General features: G+C 36.8%; 1 pseudogene; it reads right to left on the bottom strand.

Annotated features, from left to right (window-relative positions):
- Window positions 1-1,171: 1,171 nt before the first annotated feature.
- LOC113607253 (serpin B6-like) lies at window positions 1,172-14,492 on the bottom strand (annotated as a pseudogene).
- Window positions 14,493-25,627: the final 11,135 nt, after the last annotated feature.

A 25,627-nucleotide genomic window follows, 5' to 3' on the forward strand; every position in this document is an offset into this window, starting at 1 on the left:
GCTGTTCCACGGCATGAGGGATCTTCCCAGACCGGGGCACAAACCTGTGTCCGCTGCATCAGCGGGCGGACTCTCAACCACTGTGCCACCAGGGAAGCCCTTAAGGTGATTATTGATATGTATGTTCCTGTTACCATTTTCTTAATTGCTTTGGGTTTGTTTTTGTAGGTCTTTTTCTTCTCTTCTCTTTCCTGCCTAGAGAAGTTCCCTTAGCATTTGTTGTGAAGCTGCATCTTAAATAGAAATAAATGGTCAATTCTAGCCAGAAATAAAGAGAAGTTCTTCATGAAAAAGATAATAATTATGAGTCAAAATCACGACCTGGAATTGGTCACATCTGGAATCTAGTAAACTCTGCAATTTTTTATTATTCTCCCAATTAGCTAAACATTGAATCCAGGCTTCAGGACTCACTTTTATCCCAAGCAGTGTAATTAAGTTGTGAAACCTTTCTGCTTTTCTTGGTTTCCTCTGGAATCAAAGCCTTATTCTGACCTCAGTTGGTGATGGGGAGTCCCTGCCCTCTTGTTTCTCCTGTGTCTACTTTATTTCTTCTGTGGATTCCCACCTGGATCCTACTATATGTGGAAAATGATGAGCAATGTTCACTGCCCAAGATGTTCTCACTATTCAGTTTCCCAATGCTGGAATCCTCCAACAACTTGAATTCCTTTAAATGTCCTACTTTGACATAGAATTGAAAAAGCTGACTCTATACACCCTGCCCAGACTCCCCACAACTTCCCTGAGTTTTGATTACTAGTAAATGTTAAACTAAGAATGGAATCCAGAAATGTGACTTCCAGACTAATGTTCCTTCTCTACTTTTCTTGTAACTTCTGATGACTTTTTAGTTATCACCTTTTAATTCCTCTTCCTTTCTCTATTGTTCTGTCCTCTGTATATAATATATGATGTGGTTAAAATATTTATTACAGTATGCATAATATATATGAATGTGGGTAAATAATTATCTGTATACACTTAAACACACCCATTTTATTTTTAAGTGAATCCACACATGTATTAGTCAGGGCTCTCCAGAGAAACAGAATCACTTATATTTAATTATTTAGATTTTTTTAAAAAAAATTTTACTCTTTATGTTTGGATTGTCACCAAAATCATTTTGGCTTGGAGACACACTGTGAAGTTTCAGAGGAAAAGTGGGTTAGTAAGAGACAGGAGAATGTCTATCAGCTGCACCAACCATTTCCTTATAGGGAAGAAAATCAGCCACACAAAGAATAAAATTGGTTTTGTTGTGCTGGATAAACAAAAGGAAGGGGTGGTCCTCACAGAACCTGGTGATCATTCTTACAGGTGGCATCATCATGATGGCAGCAGTGGTGGCCATTATCTCCATGCCTTCTTCATTGACATTCACGAAGGAACTGTGCAGGACCTTGGGCAGAAAGAGGTCTCTCTTGGATGACACTCCAGAAGAGTTGCCCTGGTCTGCTCCAAGGCATCCATCATTCCCATACTGCAAAGAGCATCCTGCCTGTCCTATTTCTCCACCAGCTTAAATCTCAGGAGGAAACCTTCCACCTCTTCTTCATTCATCATGTCTAGTTTTGTCCATTCTATGATTTTCTCGTAAGTAAGTTATTTTTCCACCCTTTTCCAACTGGTCTTTTCATCTGGAAGCATGATGAACATATTCAGCTACTTGCCAATATGGGGAAGCGCCAAAATTTTGGTGAATAGTTCTCCTATATAGGTCTTTTTAAAGGTATATTCCTTAAACATCATTTGCACAGGCTTGTCTTCATTCTTGCTGAGTTTCCATTGTCTTTCTTTGGTCTGCACTTTGCTAAGTTGATGAGCCCAGTTTCCTTTGAATTAGATGGCATTCACAGGAATCAGATTAGTCACTGAATTAACTGAATTTGGAGACAGCAACTCTATAATTTTACCTTTTAACTTTTGGGTACCCAGGTGTTTATGTGGTTTCTGGTCTTCTCTGAAATGTTGCTCAAGTCGACTCTTCCATCTCTGCTTGGTAGAATTTGCAACAGGAAACTCTGAAAGATGAGAGGAAATCACAGGCCTTTTCTCCAAGGAGACTGTTGGCTGTTCTAAGCAAGTAGCGTGTGCCAGTTCTGTTAACCTTGGTGAGGAGTAACTTGAAACCCTGGTGAGCATCTTCACCTCTGCCTCTGCTTTTACTTAAAGAAATGCCTGGGACACCTGGGCTGTGGTTTTTCCACTTGCTCCCATGAAAACTACGACCAGGGCAGAGAAGATTCTCATGGGGTAGAAAAACATGTTTCTCAATATCCGTACAAGTCAGAAGTATATTATAATATACTTGTGTATAACATAATTACATACATATATATTTACATATATATATATATGTGTGTGTGTGTGTGTGTGTGTGTGTATGTGTGTGTGTGTGTGTATATATCCTTTGGAATAAGGAATTGACTCATATGATTATGGAAACTGAGAAGTCTCAAGATCTGCAGTCACCAAGTTAGAGAACTAGGAGAGCTGATGGTGTAGCTCCAGTCTGAAAGCCAACAGACTGGAGACCCCACAAGAGAGGATCCAATGTTTCAGTTCCAGGGCAAAGCCAGGAAATGACTGATTTCCCAGTGAAGGCATTCAGGCAGGAGTTTTTCTTACTCAGACTTTTTGTCCTATTCAGGTCTTGTTACTTAGTAAGAGGCTCACTCAAAACCGAAAGGCCAATCTCCTTAACTTAGAGCACTGATTGAAATGCTAATCTCATCCGGAAACACCTTCAGAGACACATCCAGAGTAATGTTTGACCAATTGTCTGGGCACCCTGTGGCTCAGTCAAGTTGACATATAAATTTAGCCATCACAACACATAATTAAATACAATTAATCTTTGTATTCAAATATTTGCCAAGAATATCATTACCTTTATTTAAAAAAATCTTTATAAGCAGATATTATCATTTGAACTAGAAACTTGCATACATTGCAGAGAAGAAAATCCTCCACCTCCTGTTCATGTTCCCGGATAAGATGCTTATTTTACATGATTGAAAATTGAAAAAGAGATTCTGGAAGTGGGTCAGTAGAAAATCAGAAAGCCTCCTAAAGGTAAATTCATTTAAAAGTGGGCTGATCATGGTCTTATGGGTCCTCCACCTGCCATACCCCCTCACCCTGAAACAAGGTTTACTACTGTAATGGGTTTGAGCTTTTTTCCAAATACATTTTTTTTATCAAGAAGAAAAATATTCTACCTTCAGGTGTTTCTCTGAGTGTCATTGTTTCATGTTCTATTTTAATTATCCACTAGATACACTAAAGTATATTAAAATAAAAGTGAAATGAAATCCCTTTTAAATCAACATGTGGAACAACTCCAGAAATGATTTATAATACATTCATTCATTCTGGGAAGACTTTGCCACATATGGATCTGCCACATGGGATTTTTTATCCCTCAAGCTGTCAACTTTGTTACTAAACCACTGAGACTACGGTTTTTGTCTGAGGCCAAATCTCTCATTCTTTTTCTTTTCTGCAGACCTCTCACTGGCTTCAAAGAGGAGATACAAGGAAGAAGGGCTTTCTTTAGCTCTTGGGAACTGGGGCAGAGGTGCTTTTTCAGCATTTAACAATACAAAGAAGGAGAAGAAAAGATGATCATAGCTAACTTTACTGTAGCAACTTATTGCAGGGGGGAAATTGCTACATCAAACAGGAGCTAGATGCTTTCAGGCATTGCTTCCGTACTAATCCTCTCTCTTGAGCACAGATAAGGGAAAAGAGATGTATGGCTGTCATTTTATTTTCTGCTATTATTTAATAGAGACCTTCATCCAAGACAAATGGGATTTTATTAGGTAAAAACTAAGTACAGATGTGAATCATCTATTCTGGTCTTGTGGAAAGGCTCCTTTTATACTTATTCTAAGCCTTGCTTTCATACTTACTCATTAATTCTGTTGAACTAATGCAACAATCACTTTCTCTGAGTACTGTTAAAATATTATTAGAGTCACAAATTTACTCATGGTCTTATCTTCTGAGAGTTCCAAAGTAATGAAACCTAAGACTAGTGCAGAGATTACAAAGAGGGGGCGATTTTCTCTCTTCTTGCACATAGGAAATGTTCAATAAATGTTCGCTGTCATCATTGCTATTATGAATATTAATTGATATTTGCCCTCTCATTCCCCCATTGAGACCTGTCGGCTATCCCAGTGCCACCACCAAAACACACACACACCTGCATGCTGGCAGAACAACAACCCACCATTCACATTTACACTCAGAGAAATCCAACTGAAAGATTCCACAATGACCCATTCACAAAGGGGTTAATGTACATCCCTGTACCTGAAGACAAGAAGAATGACATCCTTGCTCACTCCCCAACCATAAGAATACAAGACTAAGAGGGAAAAAAAGGAAAACTTTCAATTTTGTTCCATACTGCCAAGAGGTCCCTGTATGATGCAAAGGAATAAGCCCAGATTTTTAGAGTCAAAGAGACCTGAGTTTGAATCTCAGCTTCCTGCTTTACTAAATCTGTGATCTGAGTTTAATATACTTGTCTATAAAATGGAGCTAGGGAGAACCTACATCATAAAATATTTCCTGTCCCAACTCATGTCTCAGGGACTTAAAATCAGTAATTATGAAAGGGTCCAGTCTCTGCTAAAAACTTCCATCGATTTTCTTATAATTAAAAGTCAGGAGATTGGGCTAGAAAATCCTCTTCCAAGGTACCTTGTGGCACTATGAAATTATGTTATATATAGATTCCTGAAGCTCCTAGTTACATGATAGTCCTTAGTTAGCCTTTGGGAATTACCACAATCTTGACATCAATCTTTTTTTCCCCTAATTTCCCCAGTGATGAAATTCTTTTGCTTTAATTTAATATCTTTGTAGGTTGCCAAAGCTCTGTAGGCTTAAGCTTTGGTATTTTAAGCTTGGGTCTTATGAATTTAAGTACCCTCACCTCATGAGTTACAGCCAAGATAAGCATTCTGCTAGATGCTGGCTATACTTATTCCAACTATCAATATATGCTTAAGAACTGGAGGATAAACATAGAATGGGTTTACAGACCTGTTCTGAGACTATCTCAGTTCAAACCTCCATCAATCCTGCCATTTGCAGTAATATAGATGGACCTAGAGAAGATCACACTGAGTGAAGTAAGTCAGACAGAGAAAGACAAATACCACATGATATCACTAATATGTGGAATCTAATAGATGACACAAATGAACTTATATACAAAACAGAAACAGACTCACAGACATAGAAAACAAAGTTATGGTTACCAGGGGGAAGGGGGATGGGAGGAGGGATAAATTAGGAGTTTGGTACTAACATATGCATACTACCATATATAAAATAGATAACCAACAAGGACCTACTATATAGCAGAGGGAACTATACTCAATAATTTGTAATAACCTGTAAGGGAAAACAATCTGAAAAATAATATATATATGTATAACTGAATCACTTTGCTGTACACCTGAAACTAACACAACATTGTAAATCAACTATACTTGAAAACAAACAAACAAATCAAAAAACTCCATCAATCTTGAGTGGTGAGCCATGCTGCCCTTATGGTTTCTGGGGGTTAACATTAGCTCTGAAAAGAGAGGTGGGCAAATTTTGAAAAGTAAAACAAGTATCAGTCTTTCTCTTTATAGTACTGAGCAAGTAGGTTTTATTATTTTAAACTAAACACCCTGGCAACACTTTTCTAAGGTTCTGAAATTAGGTGTTTTTATTTTCATTAAATTGTGTATGACTTTAAACAAACAAACAAACAAAAAAGCAGCTGAAGATAAGAAGAAACAAACTGTGCATTTCAGCTCCCAGGAAGACAATAAACTGAAATCCATCTCAGTATTTAGTTAGTCAAAGACTTCACAATTTTCCAAAAGAGGGAGAAGGAAGACAATTCCTTCAAAAAGACAACTAAGTGCTGTGCTCAGACCACTTGACTTCCTGTTTCATTATTGCTGCTCTTGCAACAATACCAGGCAGCACGGAACACAAGGTATGTCTCATCTCCAGCCCCCACTTCCCACCCCCGCAGGCCTTTCAAAGACCCTACCCAAGGTCTCTGCCACTAGATACTCAGAATAGCCCAATCTAGAACTTACCTTATTTTCAAAAATGTAGCCATTGGTTTGTGTATACTTCAAGTTGAATAATAGATATGATCTGTCTTCAAGTTTGCTGATCTATCATCACATTAGATCCTTTAATATTGATCATATGTATTTTAAAGCTCCTATGATGGTTCAAAAATTTAGGTGACATCTGGGTCTGCCTTGTTTTCTCTTCATTTTTTTTTCTTGTTATTTTGATGGAATTCTGGATATTATGTTCAGATGAATAGTAAAGACCAAGGTAAATAATTTTCTCATCCATCTTCTCTCTATGTGGGGAGTTGAATCTCTTTATTCAGTATTTTAGCTGGATTTGGGACTTGTTTTTCTACCTTCAGGGCACCACAGATTTCAAACATCTACAGGGTTGGGATGAAAGTATGTAATGCTTAGAGTGGGACCTGGGGCTCCATAATATAGTTTTTTGAGAATTGTATTACCATCCTCAGCTGTTGACTGCCCTTGCGTACCTGCTCCATGGGTGTTCCCTTTACTCTACTGCCCCTGTACTAGTACTAGCCTACTTCTGCTTATAACTTTGCATCAAGTTATACAGAGGGAGTGTTCTTGCTTGGTTCTACAGTTCCAATCTCAGTCTTAGGGAGGTCTTGTGATCTTGGACTACAGGAATAAGAATTTTTCAGTGTTTCTTCCTCTTTATTGTAGCCAGAGTCTGCCTAGTGTTTGGGAAGGGGGGTGGTTTTGAAGGGAAAGAGTTTCCTGACCTTCACCCTGTAGTATTTATAATTGATAGTTGACTTATCTTTGTGTCATGCAGAATCATGTACTCCACAGATTTTCTCATTTCCACGTCCAGTGGCAGAGAGATTTTTTTTTCCTCTTTTAGTCGTCTATGTTTGCTTGGGCCTTGGGAGCTGGAAGATTTCCTGCCCCTTCCCCACCAGCTTAAGTCTTTTGATTAATATAAGAGAAGGACATGGGGAAGAGTGGGATTTGGGTTCTGTAAGTCACTAGAGGGCTCTCAGCAGGTCTTCCATTCTGCCCTCAAACATTCTCTTGAATAGCCAGTGGAGGCCAATGTAACATAGTTCATGTGTGAATATAGACACCCCTTGGGTTCAGTGTTCTCAGTTATTCTAACCTGTCGTGCCAGCCCATAATAAACTTACAAGAAATCATTAAAATTGTGGCTGTTTTACTTTTACCTATTTTTACAGCAGCCACCTCTTTCTTTTGTGCTCTGTCAACAGGGAAACAATTTGGTGTCCCATGTCTCCTTGTATAGATCTAGCACTCTTTAGAACTTAATGCAGTTTGTTGCCCTGTAGACTCAACTCTCTAATGGATTTAAGGAAAACTGTAATTTTTTTAATGGATAGGGTAGGAGCAATGTTCTCTTGTGGGCTCCTACATTGTAAGCAGAAGTGGAACTCTATATTGAAGTACTCTAATGTCAATTTCAGAAAATAAAATAGGTAAACTTTTAATTTCTAAAACATCTATACTGTTTATTTATCTTTGGATTTATGTTTCAGATTAGTTGATGCCTTTTGCAATCAGAGACATTAGAGGCACAGACATGACTGACATTTTTCTAAGTTAAAGAAATTGAGAGCTTGAATTCTGCTCATCTCCTTGAACTTGTTTTCAAATACTCATCATGTCCATAACTTGTCATAGAAGTTCTTAAAAGGAATACTTTTCTGATGTGGATTCTTATTTTTAACTTTTTCTTATTGTGGTAAAAATACGTAGGATGAGGTTCACCCACTTAATAAAATATTAAATGTACAGCACATTATTGTTAACTATACATACAATATTGTACCGTGGACCTCTAGAACTTTTCATCTTGCATCACTGAAATGCATCTCCCCATTTCCTTCACCCCCCAGCCCTGGGAAGCCACCATTCTACTTTCTGCTTTTAACGATTCTGACTATCTTAGAGACCTCATATAACTGAATCATGCAGTATTTGTCCTTCTCCTACTTGCTAATTTCATTTAGCATAATGTCCTCAACATGGATGAGACTTGAAGACATTATTTCAAACTTTTGATCACAATCCATAGTCCTAACAGTACCACAATATTCATCTATCTTACGCGAGAGAAAATTGGCTGTTAAAACCAAGTATTACTTATGGTATTAAAAGTTGAATAAAACCACAAAATAAAATAAGAAAAATGCATTCTTGTTTCTTCAGTCAAGACTTTATTGTTGCTGCTGTTAAGTAAATCTTTCTATTTCATCTTGTATCAAGTAATCCCTACAATATAGTGAACAATGACACAATAGGGGAATTAACACAACTGAAAATAGTTCTTAAGCATCTTAGCAAGGATAAAGCCACATAGAAATTGCAGGCAATTGCAACAATAGTTAAATTGGTGGTCAAAAAGAAAAATGAGTCAGAGAACAGAACACCGAGAGAGGAAAATCCAAACTTCTAAACTCCTGAAATTGGTAGCATCAAAATGCGCCCCAACTGGAAGTAATTATAGTTAAAATTCATTGGCCTGACATAATCACCTGTTTCACATCATTATTTCTTCCAAATAAGCAAGTAGAGCAGATATTAGTTTGATGCAATGTAATATGAACAAGATTTGGAGTCATCAACCACGATTTAAATCTTGTACTCAGTTGTTCCATGACTTTGGATCACTTAGTTACTCACTTTGTTAATCTTGGTTTATTCATCTGTAAACTAGGTGCTAGTATCTAATTCCCAGGGTGTAAAGATTAAAGAAATGTATATAGATGTATAATGTATATAGCACAGTTCCAATCACATAGAAAGTATCAATTTTCTTTGTCTAATCTTGTAAAAGTTTTCACAGGACTTTGCAGTGCTTTATCCTTCTGCCTTCTTTTAAAACCAAGAGGCACTTGACATTGGTTCACCTTGGAATGACTCAGCATCATCAGATAAATTCTCCCTGCTTTTAAGTCCTCTATCAATTACTGTCAGTGTAATTCAAGGGACAATTAATCACTTACTACTTATGAAACCTCTTCTCTTGCTGTCTTATGGCTAATCAGCAGCCTGATTTTCAAATTAACTGTTGGTGACTTTCTCTACCCCTTAATTCGTAAGCACCTTGAAAGCTGAGAGTGCCTTTAAGTTTTTCTCTTTCCAATAAAGTTTTAGCAAATACAGTAAATTGGAAAGTTGTCATGTTTTTGAAAATAAAGCATACTTGTACAAATCTATATTTAGTAAGACATTCAAGGGTTCCATTTATTTATATGGTTTGCCCCTGCACTGAATAGTCTCATTCAACTATGCGTTTATAGCATTTAACATTTTCTGTCATTGTGTGTACGTTAATGTGTCTGTTTCAAGTAGTCTCTCTCCACTCAGCTTCAGGATTTCTAAATTGCTCCCTACAGTAACAAATCGACTTACCTATCAGTGAATTTCCTTTATTACAACTTGAAGCTAACAAATTCTGTCTGGTGACCCAAAGAGTCTGCCAACCAAACAGGTAGATATGTTCTGTGGAAATAGTTTTTCTTAGTACCACATAGGACTTACATTATAGATTCATTTTCTGTATGAGATTTACATCATTGTTTGTCAAAACGTAGTACTTCATTGAATGATTCAGAAGGATCGTTAAAAGTAGATTCCTCAGACATACTTAAATATTCTGATTAATGAATAATATATAATAATAATAGTAATTATATAGTTGCAACTGCCAACTAAGAAACCACAGACAACTCAAAGTTTGATAATTTTTATGGACTTAGTGTTTATGGTGACAACCTACATTCCCTTCCCCACCCCTCATATATTTCCTGCTTCTTCCTCTTGATTGCAAATTTCAGTGAGATCTTCCTTGCGTGAATGATAACATGTCAATTGTGAAGTTTTGATTAGAGAGATTAAAGGAAAGGTTAAAAAAAGAAGATGACACATAAATAACAGATAAGGTTCTTGTTACTTCCCTCTATGGGGCACTAATTCATTTATTTGTTTATTTTTTTAAAAAATTACTTATTGTATTTGTAGATGTACATTTACTTTTCACTCATAATACATATTTATATATTTGTTGATTTCTTTGTCAGGCCCTATGTCATGCTCTTCTCTATAGGTTTTCCTAACATTTTTCTGTCCTTAATATATTCTGGGTAAGCATATATATACATGTACCTGCAAACACACACACACACACACAGCCCACAGCATTTGAAGTCCATGCTCTATACACATTTTAAGCCAAAGATTTTATTTTATACATCTCTATAATTCCATTCAAATCTCACAAAAATTCTCATTTCAGTTGGGAATTCAGTGTGGAAACTGAGATAAGTAAAATAAAGTTACCCAATGTCACTCAGCTAGAATTTATCAGAACAAATCAGAACAAAAATTTAACACAGGATTATCTTTGCCCAAATCTATGCTATTAACTTTTAACTCCTCAGAAAAACCTAAGACTTCTAGAATTTCTCCTCTACATATTATGAGCAACTCCTAAATAATAATTTATATTACCCATGGCATCAATAAACAAAAAATAAATTGATGCATGTTGGTAAGAGACCGTAATGCTATCTGGTTTCTGACAGCTACATTCCTGTGTATTGGAAGGAGAAGGAATTAAATTGTTAAAAAACTAAGCCTATTGCTAGGGTATTTTTTATATATAAAAATAAAATGTAATAGTAAATAAATATTTATATTTAACATATACTCCAATCACTGATCTTGTACTTTCTTGCCACTTCTCACAAAAAGTATTTTATGAGTACTAATAATGGTGGTGATCTTTTTTGTAGAGAAACGATTCCCTTCGAAGCTGGTTTATAGGCAACAGAGATTAAGTAGGTGGAGAAAGAAACTTAGAGGAAATCTTAGAGTCATATGCTTTGACAGTCAAGTGGAATATAGGACATTAACACAAGTTATGTCCTAACATGATTGAATTATGACAAATTCAAAAAATTCAAACCCGTATAGGCACACACACATTGAGAGAGAGAGACAAAGACAAGAGACAGAAACAGAGAGAGTGGGATGCCTAGCTATATAAAAGAAAATTCAAGGATGATGTAACATTACAATTTTATATGTATGTCAGTGTCTTCATGCTCCCAAATCTGTTCTCTTTGTCTTTGCATGAAATAAACTCCCTTTAACATTTGCCTGATTAACTCCTGCCCATCCTTCAACAAACAGTTCAACAGCTCAGTGTTCACCTTTTTCAAGAGGATTTTCAAAATCCCTAAGTTTCTTTTCCTATGAGTTTGGAGCAGTGGATATGTTTGCAGCCATCATGTAATTACTAATTAGGACAGTTGCCTGATACAGACCATTTATACATCAGATATTGTCTACCATACCCTGACTAATATTAGAGTCAGAATTATCTTAGAATTATCTCTGTGCTTCTCATCTTCATGACTGTAAGTTCCCAGAGGATGGGGACTTTCTGATTTTACTAAGAATAGTGCACAAAATGGGTAATCCTAAAGATTTGTTTGAAATAGACTAACATAAGGAAACTAACATGTTTGTAGACTTGAATTTTAAAGTATTTCCTATATATATCCCATGTGCTCTGGTGGTTGATTACACACACACAACTACAAAACAAAACAAAACAAAACAACAACACATGTCCATTTCCCTGTACAGATTTAAACTATTTCCAAACTAGTTCCAATAAAAATAGAAATTGCCCTAATAAGCCTGGAGAGAAATTAGTCCTTCTACTTATTAGTGCTACTCCTTACTAAGTTTTGTTCTATTTTTTTTAAGATGGCAAAAATTTTCAAATTTTTGTCCAATAAAATCCCCCAAAGGTGGAGAGGTATTTCTGTGTGTATTTTGTGAAATTAAATAACATATCCAAAAGAGCAGTTAACCAATGGAAGGAACAGAAATATGGTCAGAGTTTTGCAGCATCTCATCACTTGGTAAAATACCTGACAATTCTATACATTGTTAGCCATACATGTTGTTTGCTTTCCTTTGGTTAAATGAAACACAGCCCAAAACAAAACTTCAAATATTTTTTCCCTTTTTCTTTGCTTTGTTTAGTTTGTGGTAAAAGTGTGCTTCTTTTGAAACATTATGATGCTAGATGATACTTTGTGGAAAATCAACCCTCCCTGGACGTGGAGAATCTAAACTTTGGATTATTGTCCTGTGGTGGAAGGTACCATCTCTATTTTTCTGTATGGGCTGTTTTTGTGCATTTATGTTATTATTTTTATTGTTAATTCTTGGAACTAAACTGTGAGGACCTTCATTAGATGTGGATGCTGTGTACTCACAAATTAGAGTTAAACTCTCCTGTAGTATGGCACTTATTCCTTACCCTTATGGAAAATTCTCAAATCTTCCTTCCAGTTAAATACAGTACTTACACATTTAATACATGTCTATTGAAAATAAAGGACAGAAACATATTCTTACAAACAGGGTGCCTGTCATCTGGTATCTAACATTCCAGAAGAAAGCAGAGAATGCCATATCTGAAGACTTAATTTTTTTTCCACATTATCTTATTTGCAGCTGAGAAGTTCAGAGAATCCATGAATCATGACATTTTCTGGCCTAAATGGGTATATGAGATCATCTAAATCCAGTTTTTCCCTAATAATTTTGGCTCCAATATCCTTCTTACTGTACGTTATTCTATTTATAAATATCTTATGGATTTAACAATAAAATTATTATTGTGTGATACAGAAATAATTGGATAAGTTTTCTGAACTCTCCTTTATTTTTTCATCTTTCAAATGGAAATGAAATAGTACCTGTCTCATGATACTGTTAAATGGATTCATTTTATTAAATTTTAAAGCATTTTAAATAGTGCCTGTCACAAAAAGTTATAGAAATAAATAAATAACATTTAAGCTAAGTATATTAATAATTTTTCTATAGAATTCACTTAAATAAAATTCTTAATATTCTTATTGCAAAGGAAAACTGTATAATTTTAAATTATAAGTACTACTTTGAGTTATTTATTTTTCCATGAGTGTGTATTGTCAGGAAATACATTTAAGCATTAATTGCTGTTTTGCTATGCAGATCCAAACTTATGTTAGGGCTTCCCTGGTGGCGCAGTGGTTGAGAGTCCGCCTGCTGATGCAGGGGACACGGGTTCGTGCCCTGGTCCGAGAAGATCCCACATGCCGCGGAGCAGCTGGGCCCGTGAGCCATGGCCGCTGAGCCTGCACGTCCGGAGCCTGTGCTCTACAACGGGGAAGGCCACAACAGTGAGAGGCCCGCATACCACAAAAAAAACAAAAACAAACTTACGTTAAATTATAGGCTGAACGTTAATCAAACAGGCAAAAAGTGCTCTTGACTTTTTGAGTTCTTTTTTGACTTTTTGAGTTCTTTTTATAAATAATAAAAATAAATTTATTCATAAATAATAAACATTTTCTTTATTTTATATTTAAATTTAAAATTTTATATTTAATATTTCTTTTATTTAATAAAAATTATTTGCTTAGAAATAACATAGGTTTGGGCTTCCCTGGTGGCGCAGTCGTTGAGAGTCCGCCTGCTGATGCAGAGGATGCGGGTTTGTGCCCTGGTCCAGGAAGATCCCACATGCCGTGGAGCGGCTAGGCCCGTGAGCCATGGTCGCTGAGCCTGTGTGTCTGGAGCCTGTGCTCCGCAACGGGAGAGGCCACAACAGTGAGAGGCCCGCGTACTGCAGAAAAAAACAAAAACAAAAACAAAACAACAACAACAAAAAAAAAACACATAGGTTTGATAAATGTATTCTCACTAAAAAATAAATAGCCATAATTATCTTTATATCTTCACCACCTAGCACAGTTTTTTGTAGTACTAGAGATATCCTGAGTTAGCTAGTAAATTAGTTTGATCAAATAAATGAGTCTAAGATACCTTTAGAATATCTTGAGGCAAGTTTGTACAATTATCAACTTTATTCTCATCTTTAATTTTGTGCATTTGTATTACTAATATTTTCCATCTCTAACCACTGAACTCTAGTGGATTTTAAAGCAAAATGCTAACCTGAGGATAAAAACAATTTATAGAATTAAAAAACAAACAAAAATGACCCCAAGTGATAAACTGTATTACCAGCTCTATGATAATAAATAGACATATTTAGTAAATGGAATGAAATGAAATCCCAAGGTGTTGAATAAACATGTGAATGAATAAATGTTCGATGCCCAAAGTTTAACTGCCTCCATCTGTGTATATGAAGTTCATGTTCTCTCATCAGAGGTATATTAATGCCAGGCTCCATTCTCATCAATACCCATCTTTGGAGCACCTACCACTGTGCATGGTAGTGATCTCTGGGAGGCGCTCCAAAGCAAAAACAGCACTGTGTAGTGTTCCAGTCTTCCTGTGGTCACCATCACATTCCATAGTGTTGTTGAAGAGATGGACTCTGCTTGTAATATAATTTGAAATGTTGGCACACAGTGATTTAAAATATAACTGCATGGCTGAGTTTAGCTATAGATTTTAAACAGGTTACCATGCTGTTTATAATTGGTGAACCCCCTCCTCCCAGCTCTTTTCTACCTGCTTACTCAGCACTAGCAATGCAACTAAGATAAAAGTTGAGAAAGGGAATTAAGACAGGCTTGAGAGATCCTTTAATTATTTGATTGATCGAAGGAAATGGATTTAAGTGATTTTCTGTCTGACTAGGGACTAGAGAAGGGAGGAAGTGAGCTATCCTCCTTGTGCAGCCAAGGACCCTGTTACAGATTGAACTGTGTGCCCTCCAAATCCATATATTGAAGTCCTAACTCCAATGTGACTATGTTTAAAGATAGGGCCTTGAGAGAGCTACTTAAGGTTAAATGGGGTCATATGGGTGGAGTCAGAATCTGATGGGATTTGTGTCCTTATAAGATGAGGAAGAGACACCAGAGATAGATGTCTCTCCACTCATGCACAGAGGAAAGGCCATGTTAAGACATCCCAAAAGGTGGCCGTCTGCAATTCAGGAAGGTATTTGCAGAAACAACCCTGACGGCACCTTGATGTTGAACTTCCAGCTTCCAGAATTGTAAGAAATACATTTCTGTTGTTTAAGCCACCAACTCCGTGGTATTCTCAGCCTGAGTTGATGAATATAGTTCCCAAGAAGAGAGGTTAGAAGTGATCCCAGGCACAACTCTTTAGAATGGCCAAACGCTAGTCCAGGAGAGATTAGATGTGAGGCATGGATGGTGTGTGGGGGGTGCGGTTGTGAATCTTACCCCTGACAGAAGTTGTATCTTCTATATTACGTTGTGGATGGTTGCAGCAGGAGATTGTAAAACCTCTCCAGGATATTAACCAATCTAAAACAGACTTCCTAGTCGGCTAATCCCATGGGTTCAGTTAGAGTATAATCTAGTGGTTTGTTTGCTGACTAAGTCTCAAAGATTGCCAAAGGCCATGTCAGGTTAGGATATTTGGGAGGTTAGATATTTACTAGGGCATCTATAAATTCATATTCTTCTCCTCCTTCTCCTTCTTCTTCTTCTTCTTCTTCTTCTTCTTCTTCTTCTTCTTCTTCTTCTTCTTCTTCTTCTTCTTCTTCTTTTTCTAGTGAACCCATTTATATAACTGGAAAATAAATTCACTTGCTTGAAGAAAGAGAGCTATCTTGGTTCAGTTCTGTGTCCATCCATCTTTATATTTTAGAGGCCTCTGGAGTTGCTTTAAACTGAGGTTTAGATTGAATATGCCAAGTTTTCAAGAAATAATGAGGCCTTCATCAGTAAATGCAGATAAAATAAAATTGGAAAAAACTGGGCCAAGGTTTTTCTGGGGAAGTTTTGAACAGGACAGTTACACTGCATATTTCTAATATAAAGAAAGCATGGTATCATGGAGAAATCCAGGCAAGGAAAAGGGCAAGAAGTGCAGAAAGAAAATTAGTTATTGAAGAGGGTTACCTGAAGTACTAGAGTTAACCTGAAAGTTATTATTTTAATTTAGAGTAATATGGTTTATATAGAGAGATAACCAATCTAGTCATTACCTTGACCTCACTGTCTGATGTGTGACGAAAGCGCCTCAAGACACAAAAATGAATTTTAATATGGCATATCAGAATGTATGTTTCAGACCCACTTGGTTTTAAATCTTTCTTCTGATCAATTAGGGACTTATGGGGACCTAAAGCCCTATCTGTCATTTGTATCTTGCAGTATGGAAAGAAGCATTTTCTCCAATTGTCATGAATCTGCAGACAATTGTTCTTTGAGAGGTTATGGTTGTTCCATCCCACAGTTTCAATAAATTGAGACAAGTTATAACTAGAATATGATAGAGAATTCTATTGAGAGCAGACAAAGAAACTACAAAAAGAATGCATTGGGTTTCCCTGGTGGCACACTGGTTGAGAGTCCCCCTGCCGATGCAGGGGACACGGGTTCGTGCCCCAGTCCGGGAGGATCCCACATGCCGCGGAGTGGCTGGGCCCGTGAGCCATGGCTGCTGGGCCTGTGCGTCCGGAGCCTGTGCTCCACAACAGGAGAGACCACAACAGTGAGAGGCCCGCGTACCGCAAAAAAAAAATAAAATAAAAGCATTTATTTATCCTACTTTCAATGTGTTCAAAAGTAGCTGGAAGAGGGCAAGGTTTCTGTTGTTGTTCAGACAGTGGCAAGTGAAGGCAGCAAAGTAGTCACAAGAATTAGTCGAGAGGCAGAGTTTGTGATGAGGAATCAAGTACTGATTTCAATCCATAGGAGTAGGTATTTTGGAATCAGTAACTGTGGCTGCCTCAGGGAATGAGGTTGGAAGAAGCACAGTGGGTGTTCTGAAAACGCCATGACTTAGCCACAAGGAAACCAAATCCAAATAACTGGATGCTCATCACCGGAGAATGTTTTCAGTTTCAGACGTCATGTAGACAGTAGTATCAATGGTTGGGCTACCAGAAAAAAGAATTAGAAACAATGACAGTAAGAAAAATCAGCTTTTCTTGCATCAAATTAGTAGTAATAACTAAAGAAGAGAAATCTTAGGAAGATAGTCTATCAAACTGATAAAGATGATAATGCCATGGGTGGACCTAGAGTATCATACTAAGCAAAGTAAGTCAGAAAGAGAAAGACACATATCTTATATGTGGAATCTAAAATATGACACAAATGAACTTATCTATGAAACAGAAACAGAAACAGACTCATAGACATAGAGAACAGACTGGTGGTTGACAAGGTGTAGGGGAGGGTTGGGGAACAGTTGGAGTGGGAGGTTGAGGTCAGCAGATGCAAACTATTATATAGAGAATGGATAAACAACAAGGTTCTACTGTAAAGCACAGGGAACTATATTCAATATCCTGTGATAAACCATAATGGAAAAGAATATGAAAAAAGAACATATATGTATGTATAACTGAGTCACTTTTCTGTACAGCAGAAATTAACACAACATTGTAAATCAACTATACTTCAATAAAATTTAAAGAAAGTTGATAATGCCAAGCTGAAAAATCACAAACTCAAACTACAACACTATTGTGAAAGCACCTGTGTAACTGAAATAATTGGTGATTATATCCTAAGAACTGCAATCAAAATGAAAGCAAATACTGAGTTCCTTTCACATCTTTAATCTTGAAATATTAATGAATTAATCTGCACTCATTTTTATCCAAGAGACCCACTGTCTTTTGTGCCCTCTACACAGTTCACAAACTCAGTTGTGGTCAGACATGGACATCTATTTTTGTTTAAATGAACCACCCTCAACCTCCAAGTGTGAATAAAATGTGTACTGTACCCATTCCTTATTGTTTAAGTATGACATGTACTTTTTTCTCACAATCTAGATAAATAATTATAACTGATTGCTTCCTGAAGTTTCTAAGGGTATTAAAAGTATTACTTATAGATGTATTATAGGTATTTTATATATACTAAATAAATGGTTTCCAATAAGACAAATATTTAGGAGCTCAGCTAACCAGGACTTTAATGACCCTTCACATGTGTTGACTTCACAGGAATCTGTATATACCAATCTCATCTTCAAAGTTGTGCTCTAGTCCTGAACACTTCATAAAGAATTTTGTTGCTATTAAGGCCTGCAAACAGCTGTTTATTTTTTTCCAAAATCTCACTGCCCTTAGGATAATTTCTACAGTCAAAAATTTGCTTTCTCACTCCAGAATGGCCATGTGAGAAGTTCAGCAAACTCTCCTCCCAGTGAAACAAGCCTTTGATTGGTAAAAATTACTGTACAATTTAAAAGTATCTGAAAGTTTTCCTTGGAACACATAGAAAATGAAGAAATGTTTAATCAAGAAAATCTACCAAATATTTGTAAGAACAGTAAGAATGTGTGTGTGGGGTGTGTGTGTATGACTTAAGCCATGATTTGCTCTGGTACCGACTGCCATACCCAACTCAGTGTGAAGGAAGCTCTACTCTAGGTGACTATGGCCAAAGCCATGGGGACCCTCTTCTCCCAGCACCTAGTCTAAAGCCATGGTTTTTACTCCAGGAGGTGTATGCACCCAGAATCTCTCATCCTCCTCAGCAGTATACTGCAATACACCAAGTCCCCTACATGCAAAAAAGTTCCATTCTTTGAGAGCACGCTCGTAAGTCCAGCAAAGTTAGTCTGGGTACCCAACTAACACAATCAGCTGAATAGTACTGTATTGTAATAGGTTTAGAATACTTTTCACACAAATAATACGTGAACGACAAACAAACATAAAAAATAAAGAAAACATTTTTTAATCTTACAGTACCTTGAAACGTAAAGTAGTACCAGCTATATCACCACTGCTTTTACACATGCTTCAGGACATCCTGGGCTTGAAATAAAGATACTGTACTACTGTACACTATACAGTCCTGTACAGTAAAATACACAAAAGCACAACCATGTGTAGAGGATGCACGTACGTGACAATGTATGCCAAACACATGGACTAACTTACGTGATTGGACATGCGAATGCACATTTGAATCTTTGAAAGTTCACAACTTGAAGGTTCGTATGTGAGGAACTTAACTGTAGTTCTAGTCCAGGTAGGTGAGACCAAAAGGATCTGAGTTTCCTCGCCCACCAAACACCCATTCATGAGGCAAAAGCTATAACCCAGGTACAGCAGGTTGAGAATACTGGGAATTCATTCACTTTGTCCCAGCTTGCTTGTACTTTGTAGTTCCATGATGACAGGACCAAACCAAGAAGACCAGGGGCTACCATCACCATGCAACACTCCACCCATAAAGTAGCATGCACATCTGGGAAAAACAAACCATTGTCCCCAGCTCCAGGCCCAGTGCAATGGCATAGATATTCTGCCCTGGGATGGGACATACTGGAAGGACAGAAATTTCTGCAGCCTTCCCTAAGGGGGCTGACTTTATTTGGAATAGAGCTTGCAAAGTTTATGCCTAAGGAACATCTTGGTGGTAAGCAAAGAAGAGAAGGTTAGTAGCTCCATGATAGTATTAGCAACAAGCAAGATATAAAAAACTGGCTCAAAGTTATGCAAAGAGATCTAGGAAAAGAGACAGTTAAGAAATCCCCTCCTGAGACTGAGAAAGTCTTAGAGATAGGCAACACCTTGCTCATGCAAAATGGCCACTTTAATTAGAATTAGATTGTGGAGCAATTTGCTCCCAGGGTGTTGTCACAAACAATAGAACTATCAGACAGTAAGGAGTGGAGAGGAATAGCTGGGTGTGATACCAAAAGAGGCAGACCAGCTAAAAGCTTAACTGGGAGTTCAGAGAGAGACCATGAGAGAGCTTGACTAAGACCACACTCATCCCTGATGGTCAGAGGACTGTGCACAAGCCAGCAGAAGCCACACACTGTGGGGGAAATAGACTTCACTGATCGGCTGCAGCCAAGTTCCTAAACAAAACAATAACAACAGGCCCTTGGGGATGGGGGTGAGGGCTGGGATGTGGTATCCAGAGTAGCTACAATCCATTATCTAAAATGTCCAGTTTTCAACAAAAATAAAGAGACATGCAAATAATAAGAAAGTGTGATACATATACAGGAAAAAAATACATGCACTAGGAACTTCCTTTGAGCGTGTCAAATGTAGGACTTTGCAAAGACATGAAAGCAACTTTTAGAACTATATTCAAAGAATTAAAGGAAGCTGTGTTTGAGGAATTAAATGAAGGTGATGACAATGTCTCATAAAAAGGATAATAGCAACAGAGATAGAAATCACAAAGGGAACCAAGTGGAAATTCTTCAGTTGAAAAGTATAATAACCAAAATTGAAAATTCACTAGGGGGGCTCAATAGCAGATTTGAGATGGAAGAAGACAGAGCTTGCAAATTTGAAGACAGATCAAGAATAGGCAATCTGAGAGAAAAGCAAATGAAAAATGAACAGGGCCTCAGAGAATGTGAGAACCACCAGTGCACCCACATATGCATAATGTGGGTATAGAAAGAGAAGAGAGAGGCAAAGGAGTCAAAAATATATTTGAAGATGTAATGGCTGAAAAGTTCTGATATTTTACAAAAATAACCAATCTGCACATCAAAGGAGCTCTGTGAATGTCAAAGAGATCTACACCTAGACACATTATAGTTAACACACTGAAGGACAAAGAGAAAGTCTTGAAAGTAGCAAGATTAAAATCACTCATCATGTATATAGAAACCCTGATAAGACTAACAGCTGACATCTCATCATAATTATATTCTTTTTCCCATATAAAATAGGGGTAATTCTAATAATAAATTATTTATTTGAAATTATAAGGCAATGGCACATAAAGGTATACTTCTAGATGACAAAGTACAAAGTTGCTTGATAACAACTCCCTCAGTGCTTTTTTTACCTTCACTAAATGACACACACATATAATTTTAATACATAAACTACAGGTCTTAATTTATACATGCTTTTAGTCTTGAATTCATGTAGAAAACAGAATATGGTAGCAAAAATGTTTATAACACAGGTTTGCATATGGTGAGTGCTGAGTATTGTATGAATTGGTATAGACTATATTATTTTACTTACCTCACGGAAGACCCTGCACACAAAACTGAGTTTCATGGCTACCAAGTTGCTATTGAAATAATGGAATAATAATTTAAAATTTGTAAATTTATGTATGTGAGATTTAATGAGAAAGTAGTCTCTTATTTGATGAGAGATTTCAACAAAGTTGTTTTTTTCTGTCCTTTCTTTTTTTATTGGAGTATAATTGCTTTACAATGTTGTGTTAGTTTCTGCTGTACAATGAAGTGAATCAGCTACATATACACGTATCCTCTCCCTCTTAGACCTCTCCCACCCGCCCCATCCCACTCATCTAGGTCATCCCAGAGCACTGAGCTGAGCTTCCTGTGCTATACAGCAGGTTCCCACTTGCTATCTATTTTACACAGGGTCGTGTATATATGTCAGACCTAATCTCCCAATTCGTCCCACCCTCCCCTTCCCCCACTGTGTCCACATGTCCATTCTCTACATCTACATCTCTATTCATGTCTTGGAACTAGGTTCATCTGTACCATTTTTCCAGATTCCACATACATATATTAATACACAATATTTGTTTTTCTCTTTCTGGATAACTTCACTCTGTATGACAGACTCTAGGTCTATCCACATCTCTACAAATGACCCAATTTTGTTCCTTTTTATGGCTGAGTAATATTCCATTGTATATATGTACCACATCTTCTTTATCCATTCATCTGTTGATGGACACTTAGGTTGTTTCCATATCCTGACTATTGTAAATAGTGCTGCAATGAACATTGGGCTACATGTGTTTTTCTGAATTATGGTTTTCTCAGGGTATATGCCCAGGAGTGGGATTGCTGGGTCATATGGTAGTTTTATTTTTAGTTTTGTAAGGAACCTACATCTTGTTCTCCATAGTGGCTGTATCAATTTACATTCCCACCAACAGGGCAAGAGGGTTCCCTTTTCTGCACACCTTCTCCAGCATTTATTGTTTGTAGATTTTTTGATGATGGCTATTCTGACTGGTGTGAGGTGATATCTAATTGTACTTTTTAAATAATTAATTAATTAATTAATTTTTGGCTGTGTTGGGTCTTTGTTGCTGTGTGCAGGCTTTCTCTAGATGTGGTGAGCAGGGGCTACACTTTGTTGCGGTGCACGGGCTTCTCATTACAGTGGCTGCACTTGTTGCGGAGCACAGGCCCTAGGCATGCAGGCTTCAGTAGTTGTGGAACATAGGCTCAGTAGTTGTGGCTTGTGAGTTCTAGAGCACAGTCCCAGTAGTTGTGGTGCACAGGTTTAGTTGCTCTGGGATAGGTGGGATCTTCCCGGACCAGGGTTCCAACCTGTGTGCCCTGCATTGGAAGGTGCATTCTTAACCACTGTGCCACCAGGGAAGTCCAAACTCATTGTACTTTTGATTTGCATTTCTCTAATAATTAGTGATATTGAGCATCTTTTCATGTGGGTCTTGGCCATCTATCTGTATGTCTTTTTTGGAGAAATGTTTATTTAGGTCTTCTGCTAATTTTTTGATTGGGTTGTTTGTTTATTTTGATATTGAGCTGCATGAGTTTTTTGTATATTTTGTATATTTTTTGTATCCTTTGTCCATTGCTACATTTGTGAATATTTTCTCCCATTCTGAGGGTTGTCTATTCATCTTTTTTATAGTTTCCTTTGCTGTGCAAAAGCTTTTAAGTTTCATTAGGTTCCATTTGTTTATTTTTGGTTTTATTTCCATTACTCTAGGAGGTGGATCAAAAAAGATCTTGCTGTGATTTATGTCAAAGAGTGTTCTTCCTATGTTTTCCTCTAAGAGTTTTATAGTGTCTGGTCTTACATTTAGGTCTTTAATCTATTTTGAGTTTATTTTTTTGTATGGTGTTAGGGAGTGTTCTAATTTCATTCTTTTACATGTAGCTGTCTAGTTTTCCCAGCACCAGTTATTGAAGGAACTGTCTTTTCTCCCTTGTATATTCTTGCCACCTTTATGAAAAATAAGGTGACCATATGTGTGTGGGTTTATCTCTGGGCTTTCCATCCTGTTCCATTGATCTATATTTCTGTTTTTATGCCAATACTATACTGTCTTGATTACTGTAGCTTTGTACTATAGTCTGAAGTCAGGGACCCTGATTCCTCCAGCTCTGTTTTTCTTTCTCAAGATTGCTTTGGCTATTCAGGCTCTTTTGTTTTTCCATACAAATTGTAAAATCTTTTGTTTTAATTCTGTGAAAAATGCCGTTGGTAATTTGATAAGGATTGCATTCAATCTGTAGATTACTTTGGGTAGTATAGTCAGTTTCACAATATTGATTTTTCCCATCCAAGAACATGGTATATCTCTCCACCTCTTTGTGTTATCTTTGATTTCTTTCATCAGTGTTTTTTGTTTTTTTAACATATTTATTGGAGTATAATTGCTTTATAATGGTGTGAGAGTTTCTGCTTTATAACAATGTGAATCAGCTATATATATACATATATCTCCACATCTCCTCCCTCTTGTGTCTCCCTCTCACCCTCCCTATCCCATCCCTCTAGGTGGTCACAAAGCACCGAGCTGATCTCCCTGTGCTATACAGCTGCTTCATCAGTGTTTTATAGTTTTCTGAGTACAGGTCTTTTTCTTCTGTAGGTAGGTTTATTCCTAGGTATTTTATTCTTTTTGTTGCAATGGTAAATGGGATTGTTTCCTTAGTTTCTCTTTCCAGTCTTTGGTTGCTAGTGTATAGGAATGCAAGAGATTTCTGAGCATTAATTTTGTATCCTGCAACTTTGCCAGACTTATTGATTAGCTCTAGTAGTATTCTGGTGACATCTTTAGGATTTTCTATGTATAGTGCCAAGTCATCTGCAAAGAATGACAGTTTTACTTCTTTTCCAATTTGGATTCCTTTTATTTCTTTTTCTTCCCTGATTGCCATGACTAGGACTTCCAAACTATGTTGAATAATACTGGTGAGAGTAGACATCCTTTTCTTGTTCCTGATCTTAGAGGAAATGCTTTGTTTTTTGTCATTGAGAATGATGCATGCTGTGGGTTTGTCATATATGGCCTTTATTATGTTGAGGTAGGTTCCCTCTATGCCCATTTTCTGTAGAGTTTTTTTTTTTTAATCATAAATGGGTGTTGAAATTTGTCAAAAGCTTTTTCTGCATCTATTGAGATGATCATATGGTTTTTTTCTTTAATTTGTTAATAGGTCTATCACATTTATTGATTTGCATATATTGTAGAACGCTTGCATCCCTGGGATAAATCCCACTTGACAATGGTGTATGATCCTTTCAATGCGTTGTTGGATTCTGTTTGCTAGTATTTTGTGGAGATTTCTGTGTCTGTGTTATCAGTCTGTAATTTTCTTTTTTTTGTGTGTGATATCTTTGTCTGGTTTTGGCACCAGGGTGATGGTGGCCTCATAGAACAAGTTTGGGAGTGTTCCTGCCTCTGCAATTATTTGGAAGAGTTTGAGAAGGATAGCTGTTAGGTATTCTCTAAATGTTTGATAGAATTTGCCTGTGAAGCCATCTGGTTGTAGACTTTTATTTTTCGGAAGATTTTTAATCACGGTTTCAATTTCATTACTTGTGATTGGACTGTTCATATTTTCTATTTCTTCCTGGTTCAGTCTTGGAAATTTGTACATTTCCAAAGATTTGTCCATTTCTTCCAGGTTGTCCATTTTATTGGCATATTTGTTTGTAGTAATCGCTCATGATCCTTTGCATTTCTGCAGTGTCAGTTGTTACTTCTCCTTTTTCATTTCTAATTTTATTGAGTTGTCTCCCTTTTTCTTCTTGATGAGTCTGGCTAAAGGTTTATTCATTTTGTTTATCCTTTCAAAGAACAAACTTTTAGTTTTATTGATCTTTGCTATTGTTTTCTTTGTTTCTGTTTCATTTATTTATGTTCTGATCTTTATGATTTCTTTCTACTAACTTTGTTTTGTTTGTTTGTTTTTATTCTTCTTTCTCTAGCTGCTTTATGTGTAAGGTTAAATTGTTTATTTGAGATTTTTCTTGTTTCTTGAGGTGAGATTGAATTGCTATAAAGTTCCCTCTTAGAAATGTTTTTGCTGTGTGCCATAGGTTTTGGGTTGTAGTGTTTTCATTGTCATTTGTTTTTATGTAATTTTTTATTTCCTCTTTGATTTCTTCAGTGATCTCTTAGTTATTCAGCAGTGCACTCTTTAGCCTCCATGTGTTTGTGTTTTCTACAGTTTTTTTCCTGTGATTGAATTCTAATCTTAAAGTGTTGTGCTCAGAAAAGATGTTTGATATGATTTCAATTTTCTTAAATTTTCCAAGACTTGATTTGTGGCCCATGATGTGACCTATCTTGGAGAATGTTCCCTGTTCAATTGAGAAGAAAGTGTATCCTTCCACTTTCAGGTGGAATGTCCTTTAAATATCATTTAAGTCTATCTAGTCTAATGTGTCATTTAAGGCTTGTGTTTCCTTATTAATTTCCTGTGTGGGTGATCTGTCCATTGGTGTAAGTGGGGTGTTAAGGTCCCCCACTATTACTGTGTTACTGTCAATTTCCCATTCACAGCTGTTAGAATTTGCC

This window comes from Aethalodelphis obliquidens, unplaced genomic scaffold, assembly GCF_003676395.1.
Source record: "Aethalodelphis obliquidens isolate GAN/ISIS:26980383/991018 unplaced genomic scaffold, ASM367639v1 scaffold47, whole genome shotgun sequence".
Classification (NCBI taxonomy): domain Eukaryota; kingdom Metazoa; phylum Chordata; class Mammalia; order Artiodactyla; family Delphinidae; genus Aethalodelphis; species Aethalodelphis obliquidens.